Below are 5943 nucleotides of genomic sequence, written 5' to 3'. Positions count from 1 at the left end.
TGGTGGGAGAATCAAATCCTCACACCACACATAATTTTATAAGGGGGCCAGACTGAAGACTGTATCTTAGCTGTCAATATTTGAACAACTGCTTCCAGCTCTGATGTAAGAGCTGGTTTTAGACCAAATATCTCACTGAGAATGACGGTAAATTAGATTTTTTTAAAAAACAAAATTTCGAAGGTATCAGAGAGCAACCAAGGCATCTAGGATTCAAACGGCTAAGAATAAGAAAGAAAGAAAATATAATGAGATCAGGGTAACATTCTCCATCATTCCCTGTCTGAGACATTTGCTGAATTATAAGCAAAAAAGTGCAGGGACTAGAACCCAAGCAGAGAAGTACCTCTCAGGGAGCTTTGAGGAGTCTCAGGGCTACCAGAACAAAATGTGGAGTTCAAGGCTAGAAAGAGAGCCAGGATTGGAAGGGCTCATATCCCAGAGAAAAGAGAATTATTGAAAAGTGAGCTGATATTCCAACTCCTTTTCCCACCAAGGCATTTGCTGATTCCTTAGCCATGCACCATGCAGGTAAGAGATGAGAAGCCCAAGCAGAAAGAGGCAGATATCAGGCTGATGAGTGAAACAGTCTCATTGGGCTGGAGAGTCAAAAAGTGGAAGTGAAGGCCCAGCAAGGAGTTGGAGCTCTGAAAAACACCTCCAGTTGAGACTCTAGACACACAACAAAGGGAAATAAGGACAAAGTGGAAATAAATTTGCCTTAAAAAAAGTGTCAAAATATTGTATTCCCTAATTGGATTAGGGTGACCTGCCCCTACTCTTTCTGCCAGAAGAAAGTTAAATTATCTCTGGAGAAGGAAAGCATTATATAGAGCTTCTACAATTATTCATACACAGTGTTTAGCATTTAAACAAAAATCTACAAATTATGTCAACAAATAGAACCAAGTGACAGAAAATCGTAAGAAAAACACAGAAATAGATCAGATCCACAGGAAATTGAGATATTGAAGATATCAGACACAGGCTATAAAATAATTATGATTAATATCCTAAGTGCATTTGCTTCCTCCATGTCATTTCATGGTTTGATAAATAGTTCATTTCTTTTTTAGCACTGAGTAATATTCCATTGTCTGGATGGACCCCAGTTTATTTATCCGTTCACCCACGGCAGGACATCTTGGTAGCTTCCCGGTTTTGGCAATCATGAATACAGCTGCTATTAACACCCATGTGCAAGTTCTTGTGTGGACATAAGTTTTGAATTCCATTGGGTAAAAGGTAAGAGTTTATTTAGTTTTGTAAGAAACCAGCAAACCGTCTTCCTAAGAGCGTATACCATTTGCATTCCCAACAGCAATGATCTAGAGTTTCTGTTGTTCCACATCCTTGCCAGAATTTGGTCTTGTCAGTGTTTTGGACTTTAGCTGCTGTAATAGGTGTGTAGTGGTATCTTGTTTTAATTTGCATTTCCCTAATGACACATAATTTGAGCATGTTTTTATATGCTTATTTGCTCTCTCTATATAGCAAATAGGTGTTTGTTCAGGTCTTTTGCCTATTTTTTTTATTGAATTGTTCTTTATTTTAATTGTTGAGTTTTAGGAGTCCTTTGTATATTTTGGATAATAGTCCTTTATCAGATACATCTTTTGCAAATATTTTCTCCCAGTCGGTGGTAAAGTCAACTTTAAGGTAAGAAAGATTACTAGAAATACAGGGGGACATTTTATAATCATAAATGGGTCAGTCGCTCTCTCTCTCTCCCAACATGGCAGCCCCAGCAAAAAAGAAGAATAAGAAGGGGGAGACTATCTTCCTAACAGACTTTCTGGTTGAGAATGGGATACTGGTAGAGGAAGCACCTAAGTCCCTGAACCAGTCATCTGGGCTGATGAAACAGATAACCTGGAAGGAGATGTTTCAGCCACTTGGCACAGTACTGATGACCATGTGTATAGGACTCCTCCAGTTGACCATTCTATCCTGCCTCTGCTCCATGGGCTGCTCAGGAACCTAATATCGAGCAGACCTATCTTCCCAAATTGCCACCCTCACTGCTTTTCTAGGGAACGTGCCCTGTGCTGTGACAGAAGACTCTGTTAAGGAATTCTTTGGACGATTAAATATCAGTGCAGGGGCGCCTGGGTGGCTCAGTCGTTAAGCGTCTGCCTTCGGCTCAGGTCATGATCCCAGGGTCCTGGGATCGAGCCCCGCATCGGGCTCCCTGCTCAGCGGGAAGCCTGCTTCTCCTTCTCCCACTCCCCCTGCTTGTGTTCCCTCTCTCACTGTGTCTCTCTCTGTCAAATAAATAAATAAAATCTTTAAAAAAAAAAAAATATCAGTGCAGTACATTTACCACGTGAACCCAGCAACCCAGAGAGGATGAAAGATTTGGGTTATGCTAAGTTTGAGGACCTGAGTTGGAATTCCTTGCTCAGTGCCCTGAGCCTCAAATGAGGAGTCTCTAGGCAGCAGGAGAATCTGAGCGGACCTTGCTGCTCAAACACAGGATAAAAGCAGGAATGATCATTTTTCTGGTGGAGATAAAAATCAGGATTCTGACAAAACAGATGCACACTGGAGGGCCCATCTTGAGACAGACAGCTTTGATGACTACCTGCCTAGAAGAGGCAATGATAGCTTTGGAGACAAGTGCGAGATTGTTATGATTCTAGCCAATATCATAATGGGCATTGGGATGTGGTACCATGATGGCCCACAACAGGATATGGATTGATACGGCGGCTGGGATCACTGTGATGACTGAAGCAGCAGAGACTATGACAGAGGTTATGATTCTAGGATAGGCAGTGGCAGAAGAGCATTTGGTAGTGGGTACCATTGGGATGATGTCTATAGAGGAGGAAGGGACCACTATGAAGACAGATATGACAGAAGAGATGATTGGTCATGGAGCTCTAGAGATGATTACTCTCAGGATGATTAGAGGCATGATGATAGAGGTGCCCCCAACAAACCGAGTCTAAAGCCTTGGAATACTTCCAAGGAGGATGGTTCTTCTGCTAGCACATCACAGCCCATTCGAGCAGCCTGTCTATGGAAAGGCAAAGCCTGATGACACAGGTGCTAGAGAAGGAGAAGTAGAAGAGTAGCTACAGAAGGGACAGGGGAAAGAAGGAACAGAATAGTGTTAGCTGGATGAAGCAAAACTAGAATGTCAGCCTCGGGAGAGATTCTAAGCTGGCAAAATAAAGAAACTCAAGAAACAGAACAGTTGAAGACGGGAAGTGAGTCATCACAGGCTGGGACCTCAGCCCCACCGGGCAGAAGTGCACCAAGGAGAGAGCATGAGAAGTCTCTAGAAAATGAAACACTCAATTAAGAGGAAGACTGTCACTCTCCAACTTCTAAACCTCCCAAACCTGAACAGTGTCTAAAGGTAATGCCAGCTCCTCTACCAAAGCAGAATGCTTGGGTGCAGCGAAGTTCTAGCCCTCCTGTTGGATCTCAGAGCTCAGACACAGAGCAGCATCCCCCTACAAGGGGTGGGGTAGTTCCTGCTCAACCGTCTGAGAAAGGACCAGCAGGGAAAGATGAAAATTCAGTGTGTGGGATGAATGCCCAAAAGGTCAAAGTGGGAACTCCAGCTGTAGTTCAGGAGATGAGGGAAGAAAGACCACTGGAAGGAGTCACATAGGAAAGATGGCAAAAGAGGTCAAGTCCCCTGATCTGAACCCGAGACAAAGAACCTGAAGAAGACCTGGCCTCCAAGTTCAATTCCCAGTTTGGTTCTGCAAGTAGGCATGCTGCTGTCTCCGTTGATAGTGGAGATGGCACCGAGGGAGAAGATTACACAGAATAGATCTCTACATCCTGTGCTTCCTCCTGGTCTCACCACCCTGGAACATTCAAGAGCAAATCAAAACTCTATCCAGAAAAGATAAATTAAAACTCACCGTCTCCTGGGGAGAAAAAAAAAAAAAAAAAAAGAAAGGGGATCAATCTACTAGGATGATTTAATAGTTCTGGGACTGGGGATTTTCTGGAACTTGTTTTAAAACAGAAAGTCCTATGCACACTGGGGTATGTTTGTCACCTTTTACAGTGGCAAAAGACCAGGGAGCCTGGATGTCAAACTAAGCGAAGTCTTCCTTGCAGTCTCTGGTTTGCTGCATCTCCTACCCTTCCACCAACACAGCTTCAGCTCTGCTCACTGGCACCGCAGGTGCCTGCCTGCCCCTCCCCTCTGCAGCCACATGGCCACTACATCTACCATCCCGGTAGTCAGACTCCATCTTTCTCAAGGATTTTGTATTCAGAAGAGGGAGAAAGTACAGCCTTTTACTGCTCAACAAAACAAAACAAAACAAAACAAAAACCAAAAAGTGTGAAGGAAACAAATATATAGATACATATTTCTATAGCTCTGTCTCTATATCTCTGGAAGAAGAAAACTGGTCACAGGGTTGCCTCTGGGAAAACAAACAGAGTGGCCAAGGCATGAGGGTGAGAGGATAGGAGGGAGAATTTTTCCTTTTTTAGCTTATTTATTTATTTATTCACATACCATTCACCTGTTTAAAGTGTACAATTCAGTGGTTTCTAATATATTGACAGATTTGTGCAACCAGGAGTGAGACTTTTAAATATAAAAAAGTCTTTTGTATCTTTTGGATCAGGAACCATGATAGTATATCAATAACTACAATTGAAATTAGTTAATTAATTAATAAAAACAAAAAAAGTTGCTATTACCCTTGTGGTCTGTCACATAATCTGTAAGGAGCACATAAACTGACTTCAGTGTTTTCTCCTTGTTTCATACATTCATTCAATTTTCTTTTTTTTTTTTTAAGATTTTATTTATTTATTTGAGAGAGAGCGAGGAAGAGAAAGCACCAGCAGGGGTGGAGGGAGAGGGAGAAGCAGACTCCCCACCGAGCAGGGAACCTGATGTGGGACTCCGTCCCAGAACCCCAGTATCATGACCAGAGCCGAAGGCAGACTCTTAACCGAGTGAGCCACCTAGGCACCCCATTCATTCAATTTTCAACACGTATTTTAAATTCCTAGGCTGTGGCCAACCCCATAGGCACTGAGATTGCATACTCAGAAAGAAATCTTGTCCTCAGGAGCATATAATGTTCATTTATATGTTCCTAGCAAAATTGGTATCCCTATGGAGGAGCAGCTGATCCATAGCTCCTTTTGCATTCTGCACCCCTCAGTAGTTGGGGACACACATTTGGTGCTTATGGGATACATGCAATGAAAAATAAAATAGGGTGCAAGGCATACCCCAAACAAAAGGACTCCTCAATGTTTTAATGAAAACATTGGTTGGGTAACTTTTGTTGCCAGCAATTAGAGAATGGAGGGAAGCTCCTCTAAAGACTGGGTTCCAGGTTTACCCCCTCTTACCTCTCCAGGGACCTGCCTCTTACAGAGCATTGATTTCAGAATAGCACTCAGTCAGCATTTTCAGGTACTTGTCACCAAGCATGGATAGCACCATTATCAGTGAGTGATCATACATTTGGTCTCATAACTCCCTCCAACTTGGCACAAGTTAGAGCATTTTCAAAAAGGTATTTATGTTCATCTTCAATGTTCTTTCTTAATTCACTCTAATTTGCTACGGTGAATCTATGTTACCTGTGGGGTTTTTTGTTGTTGTTTGTTTTTGTTTTTGTTTTTCTAGAGAGAGAGGCCGGGTGGGGGGCAGAGGGAAAGGAAGAGAGAGAGAGAGAATCTCAAGTAGGCTCCACCCCCAGCACAGAGCCCAACTCGGGGCTTGATCTCACAACCCTGAGATCATGACCTGAGCCGAAATTAAGTATCAGACACTTAACCAACTGAGCCACCCAGGCGCCCCTACCTGTGTATTTTTTAAGTTAAAAATAAGTTAAAACTTAAGGCCTCTACAAGAACCTTCTTTGACTCCTCCTTCACCTCCCCATGGTAGTTTTGGTTCCTTAAAACCTATACTCACCTCTAGCACAGCACTTACTATAA

General features: G+C 42.7%; 1 pseudogene; it reads left to right on the top strand.

The window, feature by feature from the left end:
- The first annotated feature begins 1735 nt into the window (after positions 1-1735).
- Positions 1736-3790, top strand: LOC116636481 (annotated as a pseudogene).
- The last annotated feature ends 2153 nt before the right edge of the window (positions 3791-5943 follow it).

The sequence above is a fragment of the Phoca vitulina genome, unplaced genomic scaffold, assembly GCF_004348235.1.
Source record: "Phoca vitulina isolate PV1807 unplaced genomic scaffold, GSC_HSeal_1.0 scaffold12, whole genome shotgun sequence".
In the NCBI taxonomy this organism is placed as follows: Eukaryota; Metazoa; Chordata; class Mammalia; order Carnivora; family Phocidae; genus Phoca; species Phoca vitulina.
The sequence above is the reverse complement of the archived record's forward strand: the minus strand, read 5'-3'. Positions and strand labels throughout refer to the sequence as shown.